Source organism: Pseudonaja textilis, chromosome 1, assembly GCF_049901715.1.
Source record: "Pseudonaja textilis isolate UNSWEBS1 chromosome 1, rPseTex1.2, whole genome shotgun sequence".
Taxonomy (NCBI): Eukaryota; Metazoa; Chordata; class Lepidosauria; order Squamata; family Elapidae; genus Pseudonaja; species Pseudonaja textilis.
This window is the reverse complement of record NC_141990.1, coordinates 309109362-309130481: the sequence shown is the minus strand read 5'-3', so window position 1 is coordinate 309130481 and position 21120 is coordinate 309109362. Positions and strand designations below refer to the sequence as shown.

The 21120-nt window shown below is 39.9% G+C and overlaps 1 long non-coding RNA gene and 1 pseudogene across 1 annotated transcript; both read right to left on the bottom strand.

Moving 5' to 3' along the window:
- Window positions 1-11703: 11703 nt before the first annotated feature.
- On the bottom strand, window positions 11704-12532 carry LOC113434946 (SCAN domain-containing protein 3-like; annotated as a pseudogene).
- Window positions 12533-16284: 3752 nt separating this feature from the next.
- Window positions 16285-20557, bottom strand: LOC148128295 (uncharacterized). The gene is made up of 3 exons (XR_015741547.1): window positions 20381-20557; window positions 17199-17369; window positions 16285-17057 (listed from the first exon to the last, which is right to left on the bottom strand). It is a non-coding gene; the product is annotated as an uncharacterized LOC148128295 (long non-coding RNA).
- Between the last annotated feature and the right edge of the window lie 563 nt (window positions 20558-21120).

The following is a 21120-nucleotide window of genomic DNA, read 5'->3' as shown; positions in this document are numbered from 1 at the left end:
GTCCACAGACTTGGCAATCTCAGAGAAATGGAGAACTGGTCAGATGGCTACCCTGTATGTAATATCAAAGATGCTCCCTAGTTTTTTAAAAATAATATTAATGTTTTTAATATATTTTTTTTTGTTTTTTCCCCAAAATTTTATTAATTTTCAATAAACAAATATACACAAACAAAACACAAAACATGAAAGCATGAAATCATAAAACTTCTTTTTGGAAAGCGGCTTAGTCCCGGGTTACATCTTTTTGTACAGACATAAATTCAAATTCATGCTCACTTTTATATACCATTTCATATCTTATTTACCATTCTACCTTTTCTATATAGCTTCTCCCCTCTTTTCACTCTCTTAATTCTATTTTATTTATTTCATCTCAATTTAAATCATTATACTTATATCTTTTGTCTGTTCTGTTTCAACTATCTGTTATCTTTTCTCATTAACACAAAATTTCTCCTGTAATCACTGATTGGAGCATGACGCCTTTATATCTTTCCCCTAAATTTAACACTTAAAGTAATACATAATTTTCATTCAGATTCTGCTTAGTACATTCTAAAGCTACGTGCTATATTTTAAAATAAGAAAAAATAATAAGTTTATAATATAATTAAAACAATAATCCATAGCAATTAAACTCTAGCGTTAAAATTAATATTCATTTAAGTCTTAAACATTTTACATATTCCTTTTAATATTTTATCTCATTTTATAGTCATATAATGTTCCAATTTTCTAACATTATTTCAAATACAAATACAATAATACAATCTTTTGTACTTTTGCAGAATTTCTTTTTTAGTTATATTTTTACCCATTATCTCTAAATAAATCCTGTTTCTTTACATCTTGTTTCAAACCTTTATAGCTTCTCTTCCCTTTTTTCCTTCCTTCTTCTCCAGTCTAGCCTTTTTACCCTCTTGTTTCTTGATCTCCACCCTCTTCTAATATTCCTCTTTTCTGTTGCTTTCTAACATTATATCGACTTTTCACCTTATTTTTCCCTTTTTTGGTTGTTTTCTTAAGTCTTAAATTCTCCATTCTCTTTCCCCCCTTTGCCTTTTCTTCCCCAGTTAAAGTTGCTTGTTCAATAAAGATGGCTTCTTCTTCATCCCAATCTTCTTGTTCTTGTAGTTTCTGATAAGTAGAAATCGCCATTTCTAAGAAATGGAAAACGGAGCCAAAAGAGCCCTTCCCTTCTTGTTCCTCTTCTTTATACTTTTAAAATTCCATTTTCAGTTCATCAATAAGTAATGCCATTGTAGAAAATTTTTTAAACAACCCAAATGTTTTTAATCTTTCAAATAGTAATTTCCAAAAGTCCCAAAGTCACCAAGCAATACAAATACACACAGACTGTTTCATTTAACACTTTCTTCTTTTTACACTTTCTCTTTCTGGGGTTACAATTCAGTTGCAGAGTTCCAATTAAAATGTATCTTTTAGAAGTCTTGTTACAATTTAGCTCTAGTCTTGTAAATTCCAAGCAGCCTCCTCCAGCAAAATCTTAATATTAATTCTTTTCCTCTCCCTTCCACTTACAGCAAAAAAAAAGGTGTTTTTTTTCTCCAATGTTCAGAAATCTTTATTGTCCCCTTGGCTTTAATTTTCCGGTTTAATTACCTGCTGATACCAAAGCGGGTTTTTCCAATTTCTCAATCATCTGCTGTCACCGTAAGGAAGGAGAGTGAAAAAAAAAACTTTCCCTTTTCACTTTCATTCGCTGCTTTTCCAGATCTCTTTGGGAGCGATGCATCTTTGATGAAATTTAAATTCCAGGATATTTTAAATATTGCTTGTTATCCCAGTCAGCCAAAACTTTCACTTTCTCAGCTTCCTCCTGCACATTCTTATCTGGATGAGAGCTTCTTTGTGGCGGCCATTGCTGACCGCCGCTCCACCGCTTTTGGAAAAGGGAGTTAAGCCAGCTGAGGAGGGCGGTTGCGATTCTCCCGGGCCCCTGCCAGATCTCCCCTATCATCAGTTGCCTCTATGGGGTAACTATAGCCCCAAATCCAGCTGGATCGGGGCACTCCAGTGGCGAGCACAGCAGAAACCATGCACGATCATGGATTCCTGCCGCCGCTGAAGCCCTGCAAACCAGAAGTTTATATTTTTTTAAATATAATATATATATATATTTTAAATATAAAAAAAATATTATTTTTTAAATTTTTTATATACAATACATCCATTCCATTTCAATCGTGTGTCAATTAGGTACATATTTCATGTGCTTACAATTAATAATTAATATTCTTCCTATCAGTATAACAATATATATAACAATATAATAATAATCACATTCCCATATAAATAATATCCAATATATCTATTTCACAAGCTTCTCTTATTCTCTTATAAATATATACATCTAAGCCATTTTAATTTGTTTCATTTTCTAACCATTGGAAAAAAACCCAGCCCATACCATGTAATATTCAGTTTCTTTCTTTTCTTTAATTTCCAGTGTTAATCTATTCATTTCTGCACATTCAAATATTTTTTCAATTACTTTTCCCTCTGTTGGTAGCTTATCACTTTTTCAATTATGAGCGAATACAATCCTAGCTGATGTTAATACATGTATGATTATGTTTTTTCTTTACTGTAACTTTCAGGTACCTTTCCTAATAAAGATATTTTAGGTTTCAAATCCGTATGTTGTTTAGTCATTTTTTCCAACCATGTGTGTATTTTAGTCCAATAACTTTTAGCTTCTATGCAAGACCACCACATATGGTAGTATGTTCCTGGTGTTTGGTGGCACTTCCAGCATTTAGCTGATTTACTTTTAAATATTTTGCTGGTGCTAAGTGCCATCTATAAAACATTAATATTTTTTTGTAATGAATACTTTCTGTTTCTTTTATGGTCTTTCTATTATTTGCTAGTCAGTATCACATTTGGGAGATGTACCGCTAAATAAATGTGATAAATAAACACACATTGGGATTTCAACTCATTACAATAATACATTGATACTGTTAATTGATGTTGTTAATCTATCTCATAAGTTGTCTACAGCTGCATAACTAAACTACTTTCCCCTCCCATCCTGCTCTATGGTCTCATCCCCCTTTAAATCCTTTATCTGTTTAGTCACTACGTGCATCTGATGAAGTGAGTATAGTTCACAAAATCCTTTGCCTTTTAATAAAAATGTGTTGGTTTGAAAAGGTGCTGCCAGGTTCCTGGTTTTCAACTGCAACTACCGTGTTTCTCATAAAATAAGACCGGGTCTTATATTTTTTTGACCCCTGAAAAAAGGGCTAGGCCGTCTTTTTGGGGGTGACTTAATTCCCCCCCTTGCATCCTCATCTAGAGTGCCCCACGGGCAGCCTCACCACTAGCCACTCCTAATGGGTGATCATGGTGAAGCACAGAGAGCTCCCTACTCCCACCAAACATCTTTGCTGCAGACCCAAGACTTTTGGCACCCGCCGCTGTTGCTTTCCCCTCTGCCCATTCCGCTGCCATGTTTGGAGCTGCCACTTCTGTGTTTGGAGTGCCACTGCCATTTGGAATGCTGCCACCATTTGGAGCACCGCCGTCATGTTTGGAGCTTCCACTTCCGTGTTTGGAGCTGCCGCCGTGTTTGGAGTGGCAGCGGCACTCCAAATGGCGGTGGTGCTCCAAACAGTGGCAGTGCTCCAAACACGGAAGCAGCAGCTCCAAACGCAGCGGCAGCTCCAAATGTGGACATGGCAACTCCAAACAGTGGCAGTGCTCCAAACAGCAGTGGGGTTCCAAACGCGGAAGCGGCAGCTCCAATCATGGCGGCAGCTCCAAATGTGGAAGCGGCAGCTCCAAATGTGGAAGCGGCAGCTCCAATCATGGTGGCAGCTCCAAATATGGAAGCGGCAGCTCCAAACAGCAGCAGTGCTCTAAACAGCGGCAGCACTCCAAACATGGAAACGGCAGCTCCAAATGCAGCGGCAGCTCCAAATGCAGAAGTGGCAGCTCCAAACGGCAGCGGTGCTCCAAACAGCAGTGGTGCTCCAAACGTGGAAGTGGCAGCTCCAAACGTGGCAGCGGCATGTGCAGAAGGGAAATCAACAGTGGCGGGCTCTGAAGGTCTTGGGTCTGCCACAAAGGTGCTTGGCAGGAGTAGGGAGCTCTCCACGCTCTGCCATGATCACCTATTAGGAACAGCTGGTGGCGAGGAATTGCTGCCTGTGGGGCACTCCTAATGGCAAGTCCCCCCGCCCTTCCCCCCATTTTGCATGTTTTAAAATAGGCCTAAATTGGGGGGGGGGGGCTTAATTTCATTTTATGCCTAGAAAACATGCTGGGTCTTCCTATTGGGGGAGGTTGTATTGTTGGAGAAACACGGTAGGTGTATCTGTACCCTAAAGCTACACTGGGCCACACACATACAGTACATGCACACAGACCAAATTGTAGAGTAAATATTTGTTTATTTTTAAAAGCCTTATTCCCTGGGCATTATTTCGTAGCCACTCAGCAGGAAATGATTTGATTTCCCAATTTAAAATGCAAAACAAAACAGGCTTCAATGTTTTAATTATGCATTTCAAAGCATGGTGTTCCCAGTTCCTTTGGAGATAAGAAGAATGTCACAATAACAAAATCTGAAAAAAGCAAACGGAATTGCTTGTAACTCCAGCTGCTGTGAAAAAGAGTCCATCCAGGTAACAGAACAAAAATTTCTCAGCATTTTGCCAGAAGCCTCATCATTCCAAAGGCTGTTTTCTTCCTTTCCCTTTCTCTTCATACATACTCTCACAAACACACATATAAACCTACAGAGAGAGAGAGAGGTTTAATCAGCTCCTTTTTGCACTTAGGAGTGGTAAATTCAGTCCTTGGCAAGGAAATTGGTTCCACTGTAGAATATCAGAGCCGCAGAAATCCTACAGCAAGAACAGTTATTATTGATCTACCTTCCTTCCCTTGCTGAAATTTCAAAACCTCCAAATTGTAGTTTGATCCACAAAGAAAAACAAATCTTTCCATTTCCCCATGCATTCGATGTCATCTTATAATCATTTGATCTTAATCCTTAATTGCTTTCAGTTATTTTGGTTATTGGAACAATACAATCTGTGATGTCAGGAAATCCACAATGCAAAACACATATATGTTTTGATAAAGGCATACAGGTGTTTAACAACCACAATAGCGACTGAGAGCTTGGTTATTAAGTGAAGTAGTCACTAAGTGAAATTGTGACACTGCTTATAATTTTACTTTAGTTTTCCTTTTGCTTTACAAACCTGCAAAGCTTATAAATGTGAGGTTTGATCATAAAGTTACTTTTTCATCACAATCATAACTACAGCAATCATTAAACAAGCCAGTTGCTAAACAAGGATTACTTGCATGCTGGGCAAATGACAAAGTACTATAAGGCAGGCTCAGCAAGAATGAGGCTCATTTAAGCTCACTGAACTCCTGCCTTCCTCCCTCCCTTCCCAGACACCTTCAGCTGGGCTAAATTCCAGATTTATTCTCTATCAATAACATCCCAAACCAGTAAAATTCTGAGAAAATTCTTAACCTCCTAAATATATTAATATTCTCTCCAAGCTTTTCTTTTTGTGGAGGAAGAATAACTTTCTGGAAATTGCAACCTGGATTTCAATACACCGTTCAACTGAATCAAATGCTGAGTTGAAATCTGCCAATTCATGTCTAAAAGAACATGGACAGTTTTAGTCATTCTGCAGGACAGACTGAATCGGAAAGACCTAAATTCAAGGCCATTGGAAGCATCATCCCCCCGCACCCCCATGCAAGTGCTGGAATATCAAGAGGATGGTGGGGCAAGGAAGATATGTTACCTGCCATCAAGGAAGCTCCTGCAGTACAGCTAGACCTTAACTTATGACCACAATTGAGCCCAACATTTCTGTTGCTAATGAAGACAATTGTTCAAGTGAGTTTTGCCCCATTTTATGACCTTTCTTGCTACACTTGTTAAGGGAATCCCTGCAACTGTCAGGTTAATAACATAGTTGTTAACTGAGTCTGGCTTCCCCATAGACTTAGCTTGTCGGAAGGTCACAGAAGGTGACTACGTGATCCAGGAACACTGCAACCATCATAAGTATGAGTCAATTACCAAGGGTCTGAATTCTGATCACATGACCATTGCTGCAATGTTTGTAAGTATGAAAAACAGTCATAAGTCCCTTTTTCCAATGCCGTTATAAGTCGAGGACTCCCTGTAGAGATGAATTGCCCTGACCACGTCATCCGGACTAGAAAATCATCTTTGGGATTTGAAAAACTTCTTTCCTGATTTGAAATAGTGAACCAGGTGATTTTTATTTTATGTTTTTGCTTTAAGAAAGAAAAACCAAGTTGCTTTTCATCAAATGTCCATAGGATTAAGCAACAGGCGTGCTTTGGAGACATGAGATCTCCTGGGCCTGGTTTGGTTTCCTGGCCCGTGGGAAGAGGAATCTTCCTTTTGCTTGCTCTGCCCTTGGGAAGGATAGTCAAGGATATGCACCACAGGCCCACATGTAGTGTTATCTTGAGCCCAGTAATTCAAACCTTTTGGTCTGAGGCACAGACCAAGAGATTTGAGCCAAGCAATACACACAGATTCCAGGCAACGACAATTTTATGTTGCGGAGACTCCAGAATATTTTTCTTCATTTGGCTGACGTAGGCGGTTTCCATATTTTGGCAGATTTGAGTTGTGGTGAGGAGAAACTTATGCAACGTCCTCTGGAATACAAGACAGACTCAAGCATAAATCCCAGCGAAGTAAAGAGTCACTGAGGACTAATGTGGGAGAGCTAAATTTTGAGGATCATCATCCCTGCCAAGGAGCACTCCCTGATGTTTATGTTGTCGAATAAGCTGTCATCTTTCAGCTTTATTTCTCCCATCAGATTAGAACCTTCACAAGAGATTGGAGGGAAAGGGAGAGGTTTGTTTGTTTGTTTGGGTTTTTCCTGTTTTTGAAGGGACGGTTGCATAATATGATATATGATGGTTGAAAAGAGCTGGCATGGATATGGGTTCTGTTTGTGCAACATGAAATGCATAGGATATTCATACTATGAGATAGAATGGCAATACAGGTACTCCTCAACTTTTGACCACAACTGAGCCCAAAATTTCTGTTGTTAAGCGAGACACTTGTTAAGTAAGTTTTCCCTCATTTTACGACTCTCCTTGTCACAGTTGTTAAATGAATTACTGTAGTTGATAGGCTAGTAGCCTGGTTGTTAAGAGAATCTGGCTTCTGCATTGACTTTGTTTGTCGGAAGGTTGCAAAAGGGGATCACATGACCTTGGGACTGTCAGCTGGTGCTCCATTCAAAATCCATTCAAAAGAAATACTTTGACTCCATTAATCAGAGAAAAGATATCTTTTACTGGAAACCAAGCGGTAGCAACAAAAGAATTCTGAATCTGAGAAAATGGGCACGTAAATCACATATACAAAGTGATGGCAACGTTCCCACCCCCAATAGTTCAATTGGCTCATCCAATTAAAAGTTGCGTATATCATCGTGTGGGCATCTCCAGGTGGTGATGAGGCTTCTGTCTGTTGACCTTGACATATATTTTTTTAAATATATTTTTTATTAATTTTCAATAAACATACACAAACAAAACACAAAACATAAAAACATAAAACTTCTTTTTGGAAAGTGGCTTAGTCCCGGGTTACATCTTTTTGTACAGACATAAGTCAAATTCATGCTCACTGACCTTGACATGTTTTGATAAAGAGTTGCAGCTGCGCATAGCATAGGATAGAAACCTAAGCAAGAATCTACACCCCCCCCCCCCCCCCGCAGCTTATACAGTTCTGGTTTGTAACACCTCCAGCTCACTTCCCATAACCATTCCCCCTTCCTCCCCGCATTACTTATGACAGCCGAAAGATGCAAAGCAAAGGGAGAAAAATCTTGAAGGCTGACAGGGACACCACAAAGGTCATAAATATGATCCAGTTGCCAAGCATCTGAATTTTGATCCCATAATCATAGGGGTGCTGCGAAGGTTGTAACTATGAAAAATAATCATAAGTCATATTTTTCAGTGCCACTGTAACTTTGAACAGTCATTAAACAAACTGCTGTAAATTGACGACTACCTGTATTTTTGCTAGGAGTCAATGGGCCTGTGTGCTGGTGGAAAGTCTGGAGAACCACAGGTTGGTAAGTTTCTTTGGTATTGGTGATGATGACGATTTATTCAATATGGACACCACCCAACTCCAAATGGATTCCGGATGGGACATTCCTTGATGCTGAGATGATGTATCTTTCATCCTAGCCAGAACATGGCTCCCTTTGATTTGAAAATATAATAAAACTCCTGGCCAACAGCAGTTTCCTACTATGGTTTGACCTGCTGAAGGAATCTTCTTCCAACAAGGAAGTGGACATCTTTTGGGACACCCGGCTTTCCAAACTCAAAATATGCCATTCCTTCCCTAGAATATTTTTTTTCCCTTAGGAGGGAAATCGAATGAATAAGGTCATGCTGGCTCTACTTGTATGGCCTGCTTAGCTGTGGTTAATGTTTCCCTGCTTTTACAAATGAATTTGATGGTTTCCTGGGTTCAGAGAGAGTCTTACAGCATAAACTCATCGAGCCAATTGGATTTACACAAGATGTTTGCCCAGATATAATTAGCTACCCCTGTATGCCCTGCAAACAGTCAGCCAGCATGATTCCAATTCTCCTTCCATTACAAGTTGAAACACTTGCAACTTTCATGGTGGAACCTTCTGAAAGGTTAAGAATGTCTTTAATCAGAAATCAGCTTTTAGTAGTCTCCTCAAGAGATATGCATGAGAGCTCCTCTTCTCCAAATGAAACTGTAGTCTTCAAGCACTGCAGTTGGAGATTTCTCTCATCCCTCTTGGTTCTTCTCCGGAGACAGAGAAAAGCCGGATGATATACAGTAGTGCAACTGAGGTCCAAGGCTGCACACTGGGATTATTTAGGAAGTGGGGTGGCAATAGATCAGGCCAGGGGTGGGATTCTACCAGTTTGCACATATTTGCTAGAACCGGTTGTTAACATTCTAAGCAGTTCGGAGAACCAGTTGTTAAAAGAAATTACCAGCCTAATCCTGCAAGGAAGGCAGGAAGAAAACATTCTGGTGTTGCTTACAGAAACTGCCTCTCCATTAACCCTTATTACATTCTTGGCAGGACTAGACTTCCTGTCTCAGGAACGTCTCTGGAGTTTTTCCCCCCTCCTTTGCTGGTACTTTGCTTGTGTGGAGTGACCATTCAAAGTTACAATGGCACTGAAAAAAGTGACTTATGACCATTTTTCACACTTACGACTGTTGCAGCATCTCCACAGTCATGAGAGGCCAGGCGAGGAGATGCGTGCCTCGATGTGAGTGATATTGAGTTGGCCACGCCCAGCCAATAACTTGACCACCAAGCCACGTCCACCCAGTCACATGACCACCAAGCCACGCCTACCACCTAAGCCATGCCCACCACCTAAGCCATGCCCACAGATCCGGTTGTTAAAAAATTTGAATCCCACCCCTGGATCAGGCTGTATTAAGCCAAAATGGAAATGCATAGCACTGATTGCTTGTTGTGGTTCCTCTTGTTGTGATAAAGCAGAATTACAGAATACAGAATTACGGGGTAACACCCAGTTCCCATTCATCATATGTTTTAGCCTGCAGTTCCCTAATCATTTTTGTTGCTCTTCTCTGCACTCCTTCTAGAGTCTCAACATCTTTTTTTTATTGTGGTGTCCAAAACTGGATGCAGTATACCAAGTGTGGTCTTACCACGGTCTTTTAAAGCAGTATTAACACTTCATGTCATCTTGATACTATCCTTCTGTTGATGTAGTTTAGGGTTGCATTGGATTTTTTGGCATCTAAAGCACACTGCTGGCTCATACCTACAGTAAGTGGTTGTCCACTAGGACATCTAGATCAGTGGTTCTTAACCTTTTTGAAAGAATTGCCCCCTTGAGCCATTGAGGAAGTTATCATTGTCTCCCCCTCCCCCAACATAACCCCTCAATCACAACACAGGGAAATAATTCTTCAATTTATGCAAAGACGTTTTTTGTTTTCTTTAAAATTGTCATCAGGACATATCAATGCAAATAATTTATTTCCAGTCTTTTTCCCACATCTCAACTGTGTGAAAAATTCTGATGCCACCCATCACTTTACTCCCAAACTTCGTGATACATGTATTTCATTATTATCTTATTCAAGACACTTAAATGGAATGACCACTGAAAACAAAATTCAATTGCAAGAGAATGAAATGCCCGAAAAAACAGTAACATTTAATGACTTAATTACAAGTTAATTTTAACATGCAAAAAGAAATATAAAAATGGCATAAGAACAAACCGCAATGCAGGAACTAAGAATTTCAAGACGAAAACTCTGAAACAAATTAAGATTCGAGGAAAATATATATTCATGCACACTGTAAAAAAGCTTTAAAACACCCAAAGAAAACTTTTACAGAAGGAAAGCAACAAAAATTAGAGCAACAAATTTAATGCTTAAACTGAAGAAAAATAAATCTACACAAAAAGTTTACACGAAGAGCACAACAAAAAAAATGAAACCATAAAACCAAGAAACCAAAATATAATATCGAACTGGAGTGCATGCTAAAAACGTACAATACAAAGATACACACAAAATGTTTTACAGAGCACAACAAGAATTTGAAAACGAAGCTGAAAACTCAAACTGGGACGTGAAATCCAATGCAAGCAAATACAACAATAAGAGCTGAGACAATTATTAACGAAGAAAATGTATGTACACAAAAAGCAAAAAAAAGAACATCAATGGCTGCCTTGTGCTTGGTGAGCTGATGCCAATTTCTTGATGTCTGGAACCATTTTTGTTAATCTCATTCTTAAATCGCCGCGCTCAGTGATCTTCAATATGTTCCTTGACTTAGAAAGGATCTATTGGATGGCACTGAAGCCCCTCTCCACTAAGTAAGTGGAAAGAAAGGCTAAAAGAAGCAACTTAACCTCCTCCCACAATATTGGGTAAGTGTTCCTCATTTTTACCCAAAAGCTTCGTAGCCATAACTCTGAAAATGTGATTGGGCTTCATAGTTGCATTTCAGATCTGTCAGTGGCTCTTGCAGTTTGGGATGAGGTTGTGCAAAGGATTTAGCACCCAAGTGGACACTTCCAGATTTATCAGATCATAGAATCTGGTTTCCATATTTTCTTTTAGTTGATTCAAGTGGCAGCAAAAAACATCCAAATTTTCTGCTTGGAGTTGACGTTCATTACCAAGGCTTGGGAACTGATAGAGCTCCTGGCGACTCATATTGCTTGCAAGGAGGTCCAATTGGGAAATAAATAAGCAGATTATTCCTTTGGCCTTAAGAAAATTGATTTTGTCTCCTTGCAGCTTTATGTTCACTTCATTCAGCTTGTCAAAAACATCAGCGAGATAAGCTACATCCAGATGTTGAAGTTTAAGAGAACTGCTTAGACTTGGATCAATGATTCAAGAAATCCGACAACTGTGTCAAAAAGTTTGTGGAATTGCCACAAACACTTTCCTTTTGAAAGCCACCTTACTTTGATGTACAAAAGGAGACATTCAAACTCCTCGTCATTTTCTTCACATAGCTGGTGAAAAAGTCGGTTGTTCAAGGCATTCGACTTAATTTTATTCACAGCATTAATGACGTAATGTATAGACTCGTGCAAACAGCCACTCAATTTTTTTTAGACAAGGTGCTGTCTATGAACAATGCAATGGACAGTCATAACTCCAGGTACAACCAATTTTAGATGAGCTTGAAATCTGCGATATCATCCAACCATGGACGCAGCTCCGTCAGTTGCACATGCCACGACGTTTGTCAAAGGGATGTTTTTCTCATTAAAAAACTCTTCAACCTTTTTAAATATCGAAGAACCTTTTGTGTCGGTGGCTATATTTCAAGCAAATAACAGTTCTTCCCTGATCTCTTCATTTCTGTTGAAGAAATGGACATAAGCCAATAACAAGGCTTCATTTTCACGAATCGTTGACTCATCAATCTGCATCATGAATTCTGTACTTTTCAAGGTGTCAATAAGCAGCCATTTCATCAATTCTTTTTGATACAGTGTCATTGCTCAAAGGAATTGATTGCATGACAGTGCTTGCACTGGGCTCCAACATGGTGGCAACAATCTGTTTCACCGCTGGTAAAATCAGCGTTTCTCCGATAGTGTGAGTTTTGCCACATTTTGCTATCAACAAAGATACTTCATAGGAACAAATGAGCCCCTTGTCGGCATTGAGTGACGATTTTCCAAATAACTTCTCAACAGTGCTGCGACTCTCAAACTTGGCCTTTAAGGATTGGAAAAATGATACCGGTTTGTCGGCTTTATCGGAATGAATTCTTATCAAATGGTTTTTCAGTCGGGAAGTCTCCATCGCTTCATTTGAAAATGTTTTCTCACAAAGAAGACAAAACAGAAGCTGTACGTTGGAAGGAGATGGAATGAATCCCAATTTTAGGTATTCCATTGAATATTGGCGACACTTCCTCTTCTTGGCCATGTTGAGAGGTCTTTGAAATGAAAGGCACTAACTGCAAATTAAATTTTCGACTGCATTGGAACATTATAAAACACACGTGGACATCGATAAACCTAGTTTCAACAGTTACATTGACATCACCGGGGACAGCCACTCAGTATGCGATGTTTCAAAAGAAGCGCTCACCCCTCCATCACTGCCCATTCTGGCCAATGGTGCACCACTGTATGGGTAGAGTAATAGAGGCTGCTGTGCAATGTGCACGAAGATGAGTAATGCGTATTCACATATACGACGTTCTGTACTGAAGCTAACCGGAGGAACATTTTAAAACACAGTTCAATCCACTAATAGCGAGCAATCTGATGTTTTTGTATGGCAGATATATAGCAGTTCACTGTACGAAAAAGGTCTCAAAAGTGTCCCCAAAACTTCTCGCTCCATCGCCCCCATATTGCCCCCCTTCTGTTTGTTCACCCCCGCGTTGCCCCTTTTCGTTCCATCGCCCCCCTGAAAAACAAAATCGCCTCCTGGGGGGCGATATCACCCAGGTTAAGAACCACTGATCTAGATCCCTCTTCCCAGTTACTGCTGTTGAGCCAGTTACCTCCTCTTCTATACTTGTGCATTTGATTTCTCTTCATACCTATTTCCTATATTCATACTCATGTTTATTCTTATACCCATTATCTTGTAAGCTATTGACAAATCAAATCAATCAATCAATCAATCAATAAGTGTAAAACCTTACTTTTCTCACCACTGAACTGCATTTTGTTGGATAGAGCCTAGTGTTGAGCTCTGTCAAAATTTTGAATCTTGAGTCTCTCTTTTAAAGTGTTGGCTGTTTCCTCCAGCTTGGTGTCATCGGCAAAGTTGACAAGTTTCCCTTCTATCCCAAAATCATTTGTGAAGATTTTGAAGAATACTGGGCCTAAGACAGAACCTCAGGGTACCCCCTACATGCTACCTTCCATATAAATGTAGTTCTGTTGAGGACCACACATTGAATGTGGTTGGTCAGTCAGTTACAAATCTATCTGGCAGTCATGCTGTCTATTCCACATTTTTCTATTTTACCAAGAAATAAACTGTAGTCTACTTTGTAAAATGCCTTGCTGAGTATCTGAGTATACTTTGTCCACAGCATTTTGCTGGTTCACTAATTTGGTTACTTTGTCAAAGAATGCAATAAAGTTTGTCTGGCATGTTGTGTTTTTGACCAACCCATGCTGCTTCTAGTAATAGCTTTGCTTATTTCTAGGAGTTTGCAGATCCACTGCTTGATTATCTTTTCCAGGATCTTCCCAGTATTGATAACAGATAATCAGAGTTGGAAGGGACCTTATAGGTCATCTAGTCCAATCCCCTGCCCAAGTGGGAGACCCTACACCATTTGTGACAAATGGCAGTCCAATCTCTTCTTGAAAGCCTCAAGTGATGAAGCTCCCACAACTTCCGAGGGCAAGCTGTTTCATTGGTTGATTGTTCTCACTGTCAGAAAGTTTCTCCTTATTTCCAGGTTAAACCTCTCCTTATTCGGTTTCCATCCATTATTCCTTGTCTGGCCTACAGGTGCTTTAGAAAATAGCTTGACCCCTTCCTCTCTGTGGCAGGCCCTCAAATATTGTAAGACCGCTATCATGTCTCCCCTGGTCCTTCTCTTTACTAGACTAGCCAAGCCCTGTTCCTGTAACTGTTCTTCATATGTTTTAGTCTCCAGTCCCCTAATCATCTTGGTTGCTCTTCTCTGCACTTTTTCTACAGTCTCAACATCTTTTTTATAATGTGGTGACCAAAACTGGATGCAGTACTCTAGGTGTGGTCTTACTAAGGCTTTATAGAGTGGTATTAGTACCTCACTTGATCTCAATTGTATCCCTCTATTAATGCAATTTAGGATTGAATTAGCTTTTTTGGCTGCTGCTGCACACTGCTGGCTCATATTTAGCTGGTTGTCCACTAAGACTCCAAGATCCCTCTCACAGTTACTGCTATTGAGCCTGGTTTCACCCAGTCTATATGTGTACTTTTGGTTTTTCTTGCTTAAGTGTAGGACTTTACTTTTCTCTACACTGTATGTCATTTTGTTAGATAGATGAAATTGACGTCAGGATGATTGGTCTGAAGTTTCCTGGATCCATTTTTGGTTCCTTTTTTGGAGATTGGAACCATAACAGCTTTTGTCCAGTCCTCTGGCACTTCTCTGATATTCCAGGATTTTTTTTTGAAAGATATGGTTTAGTGATTCTGAGATCATGTCTACCAGCTCCTTCACAACCCTAGTCAATAGTGACTCCTCTTCTAGCAAGAGCTAAAGCAATTCCCTGTATCTCTTCTTCTGCTAACTTTTTTTTTATTGTAAGCCACCAAGAGCCACTTAGGTGAGATAGGCAATATAGAAGTGTGATGCATGTATGTGAATTAATCTACATATGAATAAATAAATATCCTTTGTATAGAAGCAAAACCTTGTCAAATTGGCAATTCTGACAACATCATCCAGATTTATCTCATTGTCTTGTCTATTCCACTACAAAGCTATCGGCATCACAGCATTCCATTCTCTCTCAAGCACGTTCCAACCCCAGTACTGGAGATCTGATGATCAGTTCCTGGAATCTCATTGCTAAACTCCAGTTAGATAGTAGCCTGTTTTTTATGATGGTGTTTTGTTCTTTCAAATATGGGTGGGGATGAGAGCAGAAGGTCTTCCGCCCTTAAAACTCTACTCTTGAGGCCCAAGAGCATAGCTCTAAAATTTAGCCATTTTGCTCCTGAATTTCAGTTGCTTGATTTTGAGGCATTCAGGGAATGTGGGGAAGGAGTGATGCTTTAAAGATGACTGGGAGAATTCTGTGTCTCATATCTACCCTTAAACCCACACCAATTTCTGTATAAAAAGCCAAAATGTAATCCCTTCTACTTCTCTCACAATGTCACCAGGAGGCATCACATATCAGCTTCCAGGTACTCCAACACTGGAGGTTTTTAAGAAGAGATTGGACAACCATTTGTCTGAAATTGTATTGGGTCTCCTATTTGAGCAGAGGCTTGGACTAGAAGACCTCCAAGGTCCCATCCAAGTCTGTTATTCTGTTAACTTCTTATTTACAGCAGGTTTCGTAGCAACCATTCTAAGTTATGATAAACTCCTGGAGGTGCTTATGACCTGGTTCTGAAGTTCTGATGACTGTCCCTCTGGAGTCACATGACCTCATTTCAGGCACTCATGAACAAATCTGCATTTATAGCTTTTGGCAGCTTAATATGACCATATGACCGCTTTTATGAAGGTTTTGGCTTCTGCTTTTAATTCTGGTTTTTGGCTAAACTGGCCCATAAAGAACAATTGGTTCACTAAGTGACCATGGTGTTTGCTTAATGACCACCATGAAAAAGACCATAAAGTAGGGTTTGTTATGTGGGTGACCTGCTTTATGACCATCATGAGTTAAGTTGGTAATGGGCAGGCTCTATCATGGTTGCAAGTTGAGGACTACTTGTAAGGCAATTGCAATAATCTCTCACAATTTTGAAATCAACATTACTTTAGGTGTTGCACTGAAGATTATTTATAGCTGAGAAAGGATTACTGGGCATCTGTCTTATCACTGTAGGACTGTAGAAGTAACATTCTGATCCAGCAGGGATCTTCTTAGATTCTCAGTGTGACTCTGCTTTTAGAATTACTAAATGATGAGTAGAAGTTTTCTTAAGGAATTGGAAGTTATAGTCATTGGTACATAAAATGGCAGTATAAGAGAGAGCAATGTATTTGAAAAGCTTTTATTTTGCATTTCAGGACAGCTTATAGTCCTGGAATAGAAGTCTTTGTAATTACCTTGCCTGTGTTACCGTCAGTCAACAAGGCTTCTCTTTGGAAAAAAATATATTAAAAAATCACTTATCATTTAGAAAGGCAAAACAGACAGGTAGGTATTTGATAACCTGTACATGTTTTGGGTTGGGCATTAGTCCTCATTGCAATTTTCTTCCTTTTAAAAAATTATTAAAAGTTTTACAGAGAACATAAAAAAGAATTCAAAATAGAAAGAAGAAAAAGTGAGAGAGAGAATGAACGAACAAAAATGCAGTGGGAAAGAACAATCAAAAAAATAAGCAAATATGTTTACAAATTTATTTCTTACTCTATGATTATAAAAAGCTCAAATTTTTCTATTATCCATTTCCCCCCACCAATCATTAGAATCACAAATCATAAGTGCATTTTTTCCTTTTCATGCAAATATTGGTATTTCTAGTCAACCATAAATAAAGGTATTGTCCTTAGGCTTTTTTAAAAAATCTGACAGTGAGATAATTACCAAAGGTGAAAACAGGAAAATAAAAGTGGGAGGAAAAAGAAAGAGAGAGAAGGTTAAACAAATACTGATCAGAATACAATTATCTTCTTTCCTGGAGATAGAAAGGTATTTTCAAGGCACTATTCCCAAATCAATTTATGATACTGTGTTCTTTTGCAATGTTCAGAATTTAAGATACTGAGTTCTTTCACAATCGGTCCCATCCCATTGCATTCCATCTGTAAGGAAAGAGAGCAATAAAGTTCTGGTGATTATCATTAGTTTGCTACAATTGTGTGACACCCATCATCCATGTCTCCCCTTAACTGTAGGCACCAGGACAGGTGTACAAAAAGTCTCCCAACAGATAGGCAGCTTACCGAGTAAAGCACCGCAAACTGAAGCACTGATGGACACAGTTAATTTGCGAAACACGCTATCAGCCAGAACATGTTCTGACACGTACCCAGCAATCTTGTGAGTCATACTTGCCAGTGTAGCCTTGGTTGAGATAGGAAATCTCTTCTGGAGTGGGGTACCTCTCACATCAGCTGTTTTTAGAGAAAGTATGCGCATGAGACAAAGTGAGCAATTCAGGGATGGAAGAATGAGCAAGAATGAGTAAAGCAAGTGAAACTGATGAGCAGAGCACAAGAAAATATTGTAAGGCAACGGAATAGAAGGGGAACTTACCAAATTTGCAGACGATACTAAGCTGGCAGGAATAGCCAACACTGTAGATCAGGGGTGTCAAACTCATGGCATCATCAAGTGACCTCTCAGACTTTTCCCCCCTTTGCTAAACCAGGTGGGGGCGTGGCCATCACATGATAACACCTGGCCCACAGGCCATGGATTTGATACCCCTGCCACAAATGATAGGCTCAGGATCCAGAGGGATCTTGACAGACTTGAACATTGGGCCCTATCTAACAAAATGAAATTCAATGTAGAGAAAAGTAAAATCTTACACTTAGGAAAGGAAAACCTAAAGTACACATATAGACTGGGTGAAACCAGGCTTAATAATAGTAACTGTGAGAGGGATCTTGGAGTCTTAGTGGACAACCTATTAAATATGAGTCAACAGTGTGCGGCGGCAGCCAAAAACGCCAGTGCAATCCTAAGTTGCATTAAGAGAGGGATTTAATTAAGATCAAGTGAGGTGCTAATAAAGCCTTAGTAAGACCACACCTAGAGTACTGCATCCAGTTTTGGTCACCACACTATAAAAAAGGCCAGACAAGGAATAATGGATGGAAACTGAACAAGGAGAGATTCAACCTGGAAATAAGGAAAACTTTTCTGACACTGAGAACAATCAACCAAAGGAACAGCTTGCCCTCAGAAGTTGTGGGACCTTTATCACTGGAAGCTTTCAAGAAGAGACTGGACTGCCATCTGTCCAGTGGTGGGCAGCAAATTTTTTAACAACCAGTTCTCTAGCTGGGTAGGTGTGGCTGGTTGGTCATGTGACTGGGTGGGTGATGTCACTCACCACACCCAAGCCCCGCCTCCCAGCCCCACCCATTTTTGGCCTGGTTTTTTTGCCATTTTGGGGGCCATTTTCAGGCCATTTTTGGGATGTTTTTCAGGACGTTTTCAGGCTGTTTGCGGAGGCATTTTCAGGCTGTTTTTCAGATCATTTCAGGCTGTTTTTCAAAATGCCCCCAAAATAGGCCAAAAAATGAATGGGGGTGGGGCCAGCCAGTGGTGGGATTTGCTGGTTTGCCAAACTGCACAGAATCTTAACTACCAGTTCACCTGAACCAGCAGCAACCTACCTCTGCATCTGTCAGAAATGGTGTAGGGTCTGCTTGGACTAAATGACCTACAAGGTCCCTTCCAACTCTGTTAATATGTATCTAAGAGACAGATGAGCAAGATGAGAGAAAAGCAAGTGAGAAAGAGAGATGAATGAGCGGACAAGGAAAAGGCCAAGCAAGACCTAATAGAGAGAACACAATCAAGAGAGAGAAATAATCTTCAAATTATCGACCACATGCTTGGGAATTTACAGGTAAGTCAGGAGAGATGAACAGCCCCATTCACACCACAGATCATTTCTGACAGATGGATCTGGTCACCTTTCAAACTAATCTTCCCTTCCAGCTCCAATACCACCCCAAGTTAGTGAGGAGGACTAGTGGATTTTTCCTCCCACTGACAGGAAATCCACCAACTGCATTTCTTAACTTGTCACACACACTAAAGCTTTCAGGACAGCACCACTCATTTACCTTCTGATTCAGGAAGATTACACATCAGCTGTCAGAACAAAGCATATTTTCAATAGTGGTGAATATCTGTAGCTCAGGTGGAGGATGAGGGTGGAGATTCAATCTCTGAGCTTGTGGGTTGGTTTCTGAATGTTTTGTTATTACATTAGGTAACATCTTCAGCAGCATTTAGGGGATGTCAGTATTGACATCTGCTCATAAGGGTTTTGTGTGGAGGGCTTGTACATGCATGAAGCAGAAAAACATTGACACTGACCTCTCCTAAATTCCACTGAAAATGTTACCTAGCCTGGTTATGAAACATTCAGAAACCAATCCACAAGCTTGGAGAACAAACTTTCACCCTCACAAAGCATATTACCGTAACATAGTTTTAGACTGCTCTGTGGAAAGCTTATACTGAATTCACCCACAGAGAAGGTAGTGTAATGTATCGCCAATAATCCATGGGATCTTATAAAGGTGGTCTTAATCCCACATTATAGGGCTTTAGTTAGACCCCCATTTGGAATACCACGTCCAGTTCCGGAGATCTCACTTTAAAAAGGATATCAGTAAGATTGAGCAAGCTTAGAGACAGGCTACAAAAATGGTGCAAGGTCTGAGGCACGAAACCTCAAAAGACATTGGAGGAACTGAATATATACCACCTGGAGGGCAGAATGGAAAGGGTGGGAGCGGGGGCACCTGATTGAAACTTTTAAATATACTAAAGGTGGGAATAAGATTCTAGAAAGTAGCATTTTCAATATTGAGCAAAATTCAACAATACAGGGGCATAACCTCAAACTGTAAAGAGGGAAGTTCAAAAGTAATTTTAGAAAGTATTACTTCACAGAAAGAATAGGAAAAGGTAGCAGTTACACCTAGAAGGTATATGTTATGGACCATTTGTTCCAGATGTGGTATTCAGCAGGTTCTGACCAGTTCCGGAGAACCGATTTCCTTGGAGCCGATTTCCAGCAGAGATAGTGGGTCAATTATCAGTAACTGAGTTTAAACATGCTTGAGATAAACACATGTCGATCAGTGGTGGGATTCAAATTTTTTTACTACTGTTTCTGTGGGCATGGCAAGGGTAAAATCTCCATTCCCTCCCCACCACTAACCTGCTTTCCAGCTCCATTCTTCTGTGCAGGGCAACAAAAGAAGACCCAGCCAATCAGCTGGGACTCTGGAGGCAGAGAATAGATGGGGGCAAGGCCAGTTAGAAGTGGTATTTGCCGGTTCTCTGAACTACTCTAATTTCCACTATCGGTTCTCTGGAACTGGTCAGAACCTGCTGAATACCACATCTGGAACAAATGGTCCACAATATATACCTTCTAGGCGTAACTGCTACCTTTTCCTTGAGCAGAAGTAGTGAGTCCTGCTGAATACCACCTCTGATGTCCATCATCCAACAAACATTAAAAAAAATAATTTAAAAAATTCTCAAAGGACAGAGAATTCTTGATGGACCATTAGGTCTTTTTCTGCATCAGTTTTCTATGCTTCTAAAATCATGTGCACCTCATTCACAGAACGTCCCTTACCCCATTGCAACATTGGGCGGAGAGCTCTGGCTCTTATCTTGTGTAAATAGTCTGTGAAAGTCCATAACGTGAAGTCCTTCTGGAGATCCATGAATGGAGAACTTTCCTGCTGGAACTCAATATTGACTGGATTCTACTGTGAGAAACTTGATAGCCTAGCTATACTTTGCACTGCAGACAAACAAACTTTGTTTCTGATCAGAGGCATGTAAAAAAGAGGGAAGATTTGGATCATGCAATTGCAGCCCCCATTTTAGCTACTGAAAGTGGGGTGGGTTGCCAATGATTTAATGAGGCAGGAGATGAGCAAATATAAATGGCACTCCCACTTCCCCTTTAATCCTAAAACTCCCCTGCAAAAGTGGAGATTCTAGAGCCAAGATGGTTTATTTATTTATTTATAACATTTATATAGCCACCCATCTTTCAACCAACTCTGGGCTGATCCCAAGCTTAACTCAAACCAATTAGGGCAGTTGTGTTTGATACCATCTGTTGCGTGTGGTTAATTCCCAAGGTGTTTAGCA